Here is an 11,480-nt window from a genome sequence, read left to right as displayed (position 1 = left end):
TTGTTAGAAACTCTTGTAGAGCCCAGAGATGTCTCTATGGATTTTGAAATATTCCTCCATGATTTTTCTATGAATTGAAAATGCCTCAGGAGCTGACATGTGTGTGTCCACATTTGATAACATGATTCCATGCTGTTTCTTACTAATGAGAATGGATAAGATCTGGTCACATGAAAGCAATAATCTGAAATGGGAGCATCATTGTGAACATGAGCAAAGAGCTGCAGCACTAATGAGCCACATAAGTCCTGTCACACACCGAGTGTCATCACCACTGTATGTGCAGCACTCAACACAGCACTGACTGCTCAATGTAGTGTCATATAGTTGGCCCCAGTGGGATCTGATTATCTAACCCTGCTACAGTCTTCCTTCATGTGCTGTAAAAACAAAAGACAAACTCGCCCTTCTCCCTCTGGACTCTCTGCTTTCTTTGGATACCAACTGACTGTAGTTCTTTATTTCTCCATCACAAGATTTAAAACATCCAGATTTCTCTCCTCGAAGTATTCTCAAGAACGAGTTCTCCTTCGATTGAGGCAGCAACTCGCTCCATAAGTCCAGGCCATCGATGTGCCAGCGCTCAGCTATGGTCATGAGTTTGGGTAATTGAAAGAGTGAAATTGTGGCAATAATTTACAATAACCATCATTTATAAATGGTAAACAGATAGTTTATTAATGTTTAATCATCATTTATAAACCGTAGATAGGCCATTTAGAATGGTAAAAAAGTAGTGGTGTCAACAATAATCGATTCGGCGATGCCTCGCAATGTGGGGCATGCACGATTCAGCATCGATGCGGCAAAGTGCCATAATCGATTATGTTTATTTCCTGTCCTCCAGTGGAAAGTTGTGGGGGACAGGGTGGGAATTTCACACTCTGGCCTTGATGCCCTGTGAAAAAATGTTCAATTTACGGCCAAGGTGGCCTTTGCGCCCCTGTCAAAGTTCCAGTAAACACAACGCTAACCCGACCCACTCCCCGTCCTTCGAGACCTGTGGGCATCAACACATGGCTCATTTGAATATTCAAATGAGCCATGTGTTGATGCAGCACAGGTAAGCTAGCGGGACAAGCTGTTTTAAAATGTTGTGACTGAAGTATGTGGTAGTATTTCACAGAACTTGACATTTACGTTTTTATAGAAAGTACTATTGATAGGTAATTACCATTGTATTTGCCTATTTAAAGTCGACTCGTTAACTTTACATTTTTGCGTCATGAAAACTAGCGATAGCTAGCTAGTTGGGATATCGCTAACGTCTTGATGAACTCAGGCAGGAGATTCATTTTGCCATCTTTTCAAAATATAGCCAATAAAATCTATTGTTATTAGGCCTATCTGACTGCTTGTATTGCCTCATGACTAACGAAAAATGTCCCTTGTTGTGTGCAGTATAATTATGATGCATCGCAATGCATCGTAGAATCGAATTGAATCGAATCGTTACCTGGTGAATCGTAATCGAATCGAATTGTGAGGGCAGTGCCAATGCACACCCCTAGTAAATACATATTTTTATGAATGTTTAACCAACTAAATCATTTATAAATGGTAACTAAATGGCATATTAATGTAAGTTTATAGTGACTTTACCATTAGCAAACCAATAAATTATAATTAATAGTTTATTAATAGTTTTAGTTTCACTCATTTTAACATTTTAACACCATATTAAGTATGTTAATGATTTTTGAAATGATTCATATAGCTTTAAGAAATTGGTTAAAAACATTTAAAGATTACATATGTACAGCACTTTGTAAATGGTTAATAATTGGTTTATAAACCATCTATAAACATTATTTAGATGGTTATTGTAAAGTGTTACCAAATGATGTTCCTTCTTGCAGTAGCTGGGCTCAGCCTTAGATATAGGGCAAGGAGCTCAGACATCCAGAGGGAGCTCGGAGTAGAGCCGGTCCTCCTTCATGTCAAAAAGAGCCAGCTGGTTGCATCCCGGAGGAACACTGGTCCAGCATACCACATAGGCTTCGTCCTCATAAGCAGGCAGTCTGCAAGTCTTATGCTACCTATACACCAGAAGACTTTGAAAAGATTTGGAAAGACTCCTGCAAGACTATCAGCTCACACCTGCTCACATCTAAAGACAAGTGTTTAGAGTTTTTAGTCCCAGCCACACTGAGGCCCCGTTCACACGAGGACGGTCTGAACAGAAGACGCAAAAGGCGTCGCGTCTTCACTTTTTATTCCTCATTTAGACGAGCATTTTCGGGAGGAAATCTGCTGCATACGGTGACGCAAAAGTGTGTGAAATTCGATTGTATGCAGCCAGGCGGCATCACTTAAAGCGATAAGAGCATCTTTGGGCATGCAGAAGTTTTCACGCCACACATTTTCATCAGCTACTCCTTCCACAAAGTTCTCCACCATCACTAGATCTCCCAGGTCTCGTTCACAGCCGTCTGGCTCGCCTCCGACCAATTGCTGCATCCAAAATGTGATGGAGGTAATTCCAGATCCTTCTCTGTTCACTAATGCTATCTGTACATATCCTGGACATTTGGTGGAAAGACTCCTGTAAGTTTATTAGAGCTGCCAGAGCAGCTTGAAGGTCCCACGCATGGAAATAATCCCACGTTTGTTTATTTTCCTGTACTGGAGCATGTATGTGACGTAAACACATACGTGACGTGAGCAGATCAGATCAGAGTTTTGTGTCTTGTCAGTGTAGACGACACGCTACGGAGGAGGGGATTTAACTTTTCCACTTTGGAAGGTGGTTTCAGATTTTTGCGTCTTTAAGCCCCCAAAACGCCGTCACCGTCTGAACGAAAGGCACTTCTGATAAAATATTTTGTCGTTTTTACCTGCGAGCGTTCTCATGTAAACGGGGCCTCCCACTGAGATTCTACAAAGACTGTGAATCTTGCTGGGTCACTATTTACAAGACTACAACTAGATTTCCTTTAGCATTTTTTACCTACCATGCAATTTTTGTGTGTGCAGTGGTTTGTGTTGAAAAAGAAAACAACAAAAAGAAGATGAGAATACGACACAAAATGCCCCTCACAAAGCTGAAAAAGGGTTTCTGTTTTTCTGACATGAAAAGTTGACTATTTTACAGTTAAAATAGATATAAGGAAGAATAAAGGAAAGGAAAATTTAGAAATGAATTCATGATATACATGTATGTCCTATTTAATTATAATTTGTTTAATTGAATAATTTTACTTATCAGCTCTATCAACTTTCATTTAGTTAATCACACATTAATCATCAATTATTTATTACTTATTTATGTATACATTTATTTATACATTTTAACTGGGTCTCCTTACTGTTCTCTTTACTAAGAAACGGTGCCCCCAAAATCCCGCTTGTGGCCGTAAATATATTACATCTCTATATTTGTATTGAGGATTTAGCTTACTAACATTATTGTGATGTTACTTTTTCCTGTCAAAGTGGTTTTACTGGCCGGTCTGGAACCGCTCATATATTCAGGGCTTGAAGCAGAAAAAAATCCTGTGCCTGAATTTTTTTATGCATGCGTGTTCCCGTTATCTCGCGTGTATACGGCTGGCTCGCTACGCTGCCGTTCCACGCCCGGTGGGAACTGACGCCGGGCAGAGGACGGAGCAAACCCGAAGACCGTATAGCCGTGTTTCGACTACCACCGGGAAAGTCTCAGGCCACACCCTCTCAAATGTCCCCTCACTCTGCGTGTCTCTTCTTAACGAGCAGGCCTCCGGAGTCGCTGGATTTGTCTCCAGTCACTTTCTTGAGAAATAGTAATGACGTGGGTCTAAATGACGCTCGCGGATGAGCCGCCTTCTTCTTCTCCGGCAGGCTATACGATATCCAGCTTAATGCTGCCCTCCCCGGTCATATCCAGATCTAACTAACTAAGGTTTTTTTTTTTAAACATGATTAAAAAAAATAAAAAAACACCCAAAAAAATCCCGAGCCGGATTTCCGGCACTGTGCCGGAGGTCTTCAAGCCCTGTCTATTGGTTGGTGATTGTGTTACGTCACTGCGACTTGCGATCATATCAAACACGTTTGATATGATCCAAACCCAAGACTAGGAAAAGACTGATATGAAACAGAGCAGATTACTACCTTAAACTTAACCATGGAGATGACGGGAGTGCCGTGACTCCAGTAAAACTCCTAGATTTACTAAAGACTTTCAGTTTTTAGTCTGGGACTGGGAAAATCATTTGGTGTAAGCCCAGCATTACCTGCTGCATCCCCTTTTCTCTCTGTATCCCTCACTTTCAAATAAAGCCAAAAAATTACCAAAAAGCGCCAGCCGAGGTGGTTCAGAAATCTGGTAAGGATCCCTCTGGGGCGGGAGGACCTAGAGCACACTGGAGTGATTATATGTATCTCATCTGTCCTGGGAACGCCTCAGGCTTCCCTGGAAGGAGCTGAAAGACGTTGCTAGAGAAAGCTTAGCCTGCTGCCCTCGCGACACAGCCCTGGGGTCAATTAATTCAGATTTATATGCTGGAATGTCAGATTCAGGAGCTTTTAAATCAAATTAAAATGAAAATAAAATTCAGGTTTTTAACCTGCAATCTGAAGGTCCTTCCTGCCCTCCCACACGGATATTCCCAGGTGGTTTTAAAGAGCCGCTTTTCATTCAGCTGTTGCTCGTTGTCTCGGCAGGTCAGAGTCGCTGTGAGTAATGATACAGCTGAGGAAACTATCAGGGTAAGAGTGTTCAGAGTTAAGGTGTCAGCACAGCAGAGACCTGGTCCCCACAGACTCAGAAGAGACGGAATAACACTCAGGATTATATTTTATACTCTGCTCATTAGATTGCAATGACATTATACCCACTCCATGCTGACAATTCATTTGGTTTATTTTTATTTAAATTAGAAAACCTGAGCTGCATTAAAGCCTCCACAGTATTCCCTAACTCTAAATAGCAAAGCTCTAAAGACTTTATTATTCAACGCCCTAACCTATTAGTATCCTTCCTTCAACTCTTAGAAATTTGATATGTATATATATATATATATATATATACATATATATATATATATATATATATATATATATACATATATATATATATATATATATATATATATATATTTTATAACAGCGGAACATATTATGCAAGATTTCTACTGCAATCCCTGAGGATTGTCTGTCAAAACAGACAAGCACAAAGCAACATCAAACTATGAATTACACCATTCAGTAACACATTCACTTTGTTATCAGGATTTTTCCCCATTGTGTATTCAGCAAAGATGCACTGTGATTAAGGTCAAGTTGACAGAAGGAGTTGGAGTTGTTTGGTAAGGCAGGAGTAAGCTCTGCTGGGTAGAGCCACTATGGAGAGCCCATAACATGGCATGGTCCATGTGGTTTTTTATACCACAGTAAATGAACTATGCACAAAATGGTTTGTAAAAATGAGTGTAACTGTGTGTTTGTGTATGTTGTTGGCAATGTCTGTTATAAAGTTTGTCTCATGCATCTTTTTTTCCACGTCTCTTGCTTATTTAGTCTCCCTCTTTTCTGTCTGAAAGATCGACATTTCCTTGCTGGTATTTTGTTTTTTTCTGTGACATTTTTTCACATAGTCTTCAAATGCCACTTTCTCTGTTGTCTACGCCAGCTATTCTCAACCTTGGGGTCCCGAGCCCAATTGGGGTCGCGAGATGATTTCTGGGGGTCGCCAAATCATTTTGGAAGTCAGCTCTGTCTCCACTGTGTTAAAGTGTTCACGTGTTTTAGTCTTTTTGGACGTTTAGTGTCTTTTTTTGGTCATTTGGGGTCTTTTCTGGTCATTTTGTGTCTTTTTTGGTCAATTTGTGTCTTTTTTGTCATTTTGTGTCTTTTTTGGTCAATTCGTGTCTTTTCGTGGTCATTTTTTGTCATTTTGTGGTCAATTTGAGTCCTGCTTAATTTTATGTAACTTTTTGGCCATTTTGTGTTTTTTTGATCATTTTGTGGTCAATTTGATTGTTTTTTGGATAATTTTGTGTCTTTTCTGACAAATCCCAAAGTGTCAAGTTATTACTTTCCAAGGAGTCTCTGGCTTGGAGCTGACTGTTACACACTCAGGAGGTCAGAATGGACCTTTAAACTTATAGCAAAGGACTTAGATTAAAAGTAACTATAAAATACAAAACATATATATAAATGCACAGACAGAGAGATGTTTTAGTTGTTGTCTGCTTCATTATTTGTCCAAAATTCGTCGTATCAACTGAGTTTGTATGATCTGAACTGTGCATGTGAGATTCTGCTCAGTGAGGGGGGGTCGCGGACAACATGCATGTTAAATTGGGGGTCGCGACTCAAAAAGGTTCACTGAACAGAATCTCACACGCACAGTTCAGATCACCCAAAAAAGACACAAATTGACCACAAAATGATCAAAAAAGACACAAAATGACCAAAAAAGACACAAAATGACTAAAAAAGACACAAAATGACCAAAAAAAGACACAAATTGACCAAAAAAGACACAAAAGGACCAATAAAAGACACAAAATGACTAAAAAAAGACACAGAATGACCAAAAAAGGAAACAAAATGACCAAAAAAGACACAAATTGACCTCAAAATGATCAAAAAAGACATAAAATGACCTAAAAAGACACAAAATGAACAAAAAAATACATTAAGTGACCAAAAAGACTAAAACACATGAACACTTTAACACAGTGGAGACAGAGCTGACTTCCAAAATGATTTGGCGACCCCCAGAAATCATCTCGCGACCCCAGTTGGCGTCCCGACCCCAAGGTTGAGAATAGCTGGTCTACGCTACCCTAGGACAACTGTCCAGCACTCAGAGGAATTGGCAGGCAGCAACACTGCTTGAGATCTGTAATTCGTCTCTGGTCCAGTGATGGAGCGGGGGAGGCATTCGCTCGCCACTATGAATGAGGTGCTCCGCCAAGGAACCCACTTTGGTGGCTGAGGCTTCGGTCACTCTCTGTGCTTGTGCCTGATCACATCGTCTAATGGTGACGAGGGGAGCCATGTAAGAGCTCTTCAAGTGCTGGGATTTCTTCACTGTTGGGTGTCGACCAAGAAGCCCATTATGCTGCAGAGTTGAGAGCTGACCCTTACAATAGAAAATGTCCATTAATGGAGCAATAACTGCGTGCTGCTTCTGGAGGTCGTGTAGGTCTTCAGGTCTAAGTGGCCTGACATTCTGTCAGTTTGCAGGATTGCAAACTGGTGCTTGAATGGATGTGACAATGTGGAGAACTCACATAAAGCTGGAGGAATGTCAGTGATCCATCTTAGTAAGGACATTCAGAAACATGGCTGACATCTATTCCACTGCTGTCCAGATTTCTTTCAAACCTAACAATTCTGGGAGAAATATAAATTTCAAGATCCCTGGCCACAAATTTGCAGGCCAAGTGGTTAATGAAAAGAACAATTGTGATTGTGAGTCTACCTTTTATGCAACTCAATGTCTCACAATATACATATCAATACAGAGGAAACTTGTGTTTACTGGCAATGTTTCTTTCTAGCACACACAACACTACATTGTACAAGTGCACAGAAGTTTACATGACAGGTCATTCATTGTATTTAAAAGATTTAATAGGTTCTGTACAGGCAACTTAAAGCAGCTATTCTCAACCTTGGGGTCGGGACCCCAATTGGGGTCGCGAGATGATTTCTGGGGGTCACCAAATCATTTTGGAAGTCAGCTCTGTCTCCACTGTGTTAAAGTGTTCATGTGTTTGTCTTTTTGGTCACTTAATGTCTTTTTTTGGTCATTTTGTGTGTTTTTTAGTCATTTTGTGTGTTTTTTGGTCCTTTTGTGTCTTTTTTTGATCATTTTGTGGTCAATTTGTGTCTTTTTTTGGTCATTTTGTTTCCTTTCTTTGGTCATTTTGTGTCTTTTTTTAGTCATTTTGTGTCTGTTTTTAGTCATTTTGTGTCGTTTTTTGGTGATTTTGTTTCTTTTTTTGGTAATTTTGTGTCTTTTTTTGGTAATTTTGTGTCTTTTTGGTGATTTTGTTTCTTTTTTGGGTAATTTTGTGTCTTTTTTGGTAATTTTGTGTCTTTTTGGCGATTTTGTTTCTTTTTTGGGTAATTTTGTGTCTTTTTTGGTAATTTTGTGTCTTTTTGGTCATTTTGTTTCCTTTTTGGGTAATTTTGTGTCTTTTTTGGTAATTTTGTGTCTTTTTGGTCATTTTGCTTCTTTTTTGGGTGATCTGAACTGTGCGAGTGAGATTCTGTTCAGTGAGCGGGGGTCGCGGACAACATGCATGTTAAATTGGGGGTCGCGACTCAAAAAGGTTGAGAACTACTGACTTAAAGGACTTTGTAAAGGTTGTGGTTTTATTAAAAAACACATTGAATGTAACTTAACCTCCCCACGCCACACACAGCCATCAAAAACAGCTCACATCCTTTATGTACTCTGTCTAAAACACAGTACTCTGTGTTCTTTTTCCTTTTCTTTTAGTGAGGTGGGCTGAATTCATGACTCATCAAGTTGTGTGACACCGCCAAGTGACTTACAGAGCTGAGAACCAGCATGACCTCCACACCTGCCAGGGGTCCACAAATATTCTCCCAGTTTCAGAACTCGTCTTGTGACCTTGCAGCTGTGCAAACTGTATTATCACAACTAACCGAGCTCAGACTACTTTACCTTTAGATCATTATAGAAAGTGCAGCTTGCTATTGCTTGATTGTCCAGATGACAAAATGTTTTTTTTTGAAAGTCGCAGTTTGCTTATTTTGAGGCAAACAAAACTACTTGCTTAAGGTTTTGACAAAAAAAGTACATTGTTAGGCATAGAATATGTACAAATCATCGTTACTACCAAGAGTGAGGCAGTTACATAGGTGATGTAAAGTGTGATGTAAAGGTGACGTAGCTATGCACGGATTGTCCACAGAGATGAAGTAACATAACTGAAAATAACAATGTTGACTTTGGTTGCACACAAGACACAAACATCATCTCCTGGCTCAAAGTCCTGTGTTTTTCCACTTTTCTTTCAAACCTAGTGATGCTTTAAAGTTGTCAAGGATTCTCGACTGTGTACACTCAAAAAAAGCAAACTGGGTGTCTGTTACCTTCTCCTTAGTCTAACATGTAGCTTCTACTAAATAAAATGAGGTTTTGTGGTTGAACAGTTTTAAAACATGTAGTTTTAGCATAAAATGCAACACTTTAAAATGTACTAGAATACTTTATGTTAAAACAACCTAATTAAATTGCTGAATATAATACTCTGTCTAAAAATTATTTATTTCCTGAATAATTACTATTATGTTCATTTTCATATGATAAAGATCTTTTAGGCTAAACCACTTCAACCTAACTTTGTTTTGTTGGCTCAGCACAATTAATTCATGTACTTCACTATTTTAAAAAGTAGTTGTAACTACCCTATTAAATAAAGTAACTCTTAATAATGTCATACATGTTTAAATGGCCCAAGAAAATTATGTTAGTATGTTACAATTACCCTTACAAATCTAGTAGGACTGACCTGGTAATTAATTAACAATAACGCAAATACATCATGTTGACCCGAAATATTTACATTTTGTTCACTCAACAAAACTGTTTCTCGCTAAATTAAAGCAATTTATTTAGGTGGAAATTATTTCCATAATTTTATTTCGTTCTGGGAACAAATTATTTTTTTGAGTGTAAGGGCTATTAGGAACTGGTTGGCAGAATATTTCCTACAGCTGAATGACAATAAAACTGAGATTTTGGTTGTTGCTCCAGACACAGTCAACCCCACAATTGTTCAATCCCTTGGGCCCAGGCACGTGCACACATATGGCCCTAGGGGTGCTTGAGCCCCCTGCCCTTTTTGCCTCGTATTAAAAAGTGCCCTCTGAGTGTTTTTTGTTTTTCAAATAACATGAAAAAATAGGGATGTAAAAAAAACAGCGCGTAAGTGAGAGGGAGAGAAGCCGCTGCCGCCTGGATAACTGAGGAGACGTGACAGTGGAGCAACTTGAACCTGTGAGTTATGGTCAAACTAGTTGCCGTCCACTTATTCGCTTAAATTTGGGTCATATTTCAGAAAAACGCCCTATTTTAGTCAATGTGTCAGCTTCCATCAGCTGCAGCTCTGCTGTATCACAGCTCTATTTTTACCGGGCGTCGGAGCACGGCGCAGGAAATAGTGTACACAATACATTTTCTTTTTTTTTCAAATAAATCTTAAAAATAAAATGCACCGTGTTTAAGGCGGATCATATTTCCCTGACTACAGGTCGGAGGTTTTAACATCCCAAAATAGGCAGATCAACAGGTCTGCAGCGAGTTGTTGTCCTACTTTCTTCTGTAGACGAAGGTCTGGTGGTGAGACTATTTCTCTACTACTCTTCTGGATTAAAATGAGGTGTTTTTGGTTTTGTGGTTCTTCTTTGTGGTTCAATATGAAGTTTATTGTGACTACTACTGTGTGGGCTAACAAAATGATAATATCAATAGCTAATAATAATAATATAGTAATTTCAGAATTCTGGGGATATAAACTGTAGGTTGTCTATGTTTGAAATAATATATAATATCATTATTATATTGCCATTTGTATTTTTAAATTTTACATTGATTTCCATATTGTGTAAAGGACTGGAAAAAAATTTGGGACGCACACATGCTGCCTTTTTCTGACTGAGCTCCTTCCCCTCTATAATCATGTGCACGTTCCTGCTTGGGCCTCTTTCTTCTGCTGTCCGCTCCTCCATAACTTAGGGGTGCTTTTTGATCAGTCTACATGGTTTGACAAACATATAAAACAGTTGACCAGATCTTGCTTTTTTTCCATCTTAGAAACATCAGTAAACTGAGATCGGTAGTTTCAAAAGCTGAACTTGAGATGCTCATTCATGCATTTATCTCATCTCGTTTTGATTTCTGTAACTCACTTTTCTCCTCACTAAGTATGTCGCAAGATTACTCAGTGGTTCAAACCACCGAGCATTGCATGGTCAGGCTCCCATGTATATTCTTGAACTACTTCACCCATATCTGTCAGCTTGGTCTGTTACGTCAAACACACTACATTTTCTGTTTGTTACACGTAACCGTCTGAAAACACATGGTAATCCATCATTTCAATATGTGGCACCCAAACTTTGGAACTCTCTGTCTCTCCCCCTACGGTCTGATATTTCTGTGGACTTTTTAAAAAATCACCTTAAGACCAGATATCTTTTTAGGCAGGCATTTGGATGACCACCATGTATTCTACATATTTTACAATTTTTTATGTTTCATTGTGTTTTAACTGTTTTAATTGTCTTATGTTCCCCTATATTATTTCTTTTTTATCTTCTGTAAAGCACTTATCTGTGAAAAGTGCTATATAAATAAACTTTACTTACTTACTTTTTTTGACCCACCCTAAGTGGACCTTGTCGTTCTTTAAAATACTTATCCTCACTTCTCCCTTTCTTTTCATACTCATTAACATCACTTCCGCCATGGTGTTCTTCCCACAGCCACTAGAGGGCAGCATTGAATCACT

The sequence above is a fragment of the Centropristis striata genome, chromosome 6, assembly GCF_030273125.1.
Source record: "Centropristis striata isolate RG_2023a ecotype Rhode Island chromosome 6, C.striata_1.0, whole genome shotgun sequence".
Classification (NCBI taxonomy): domain Eukaryota; kingdom Metazoa; phylum Chordata; class Actinopteri; order Perciformes; family Serranidae; genus Centropristis; species Centropristis striata.
This window is presented reverse-complemented; position numbering follows the sequence as displayed.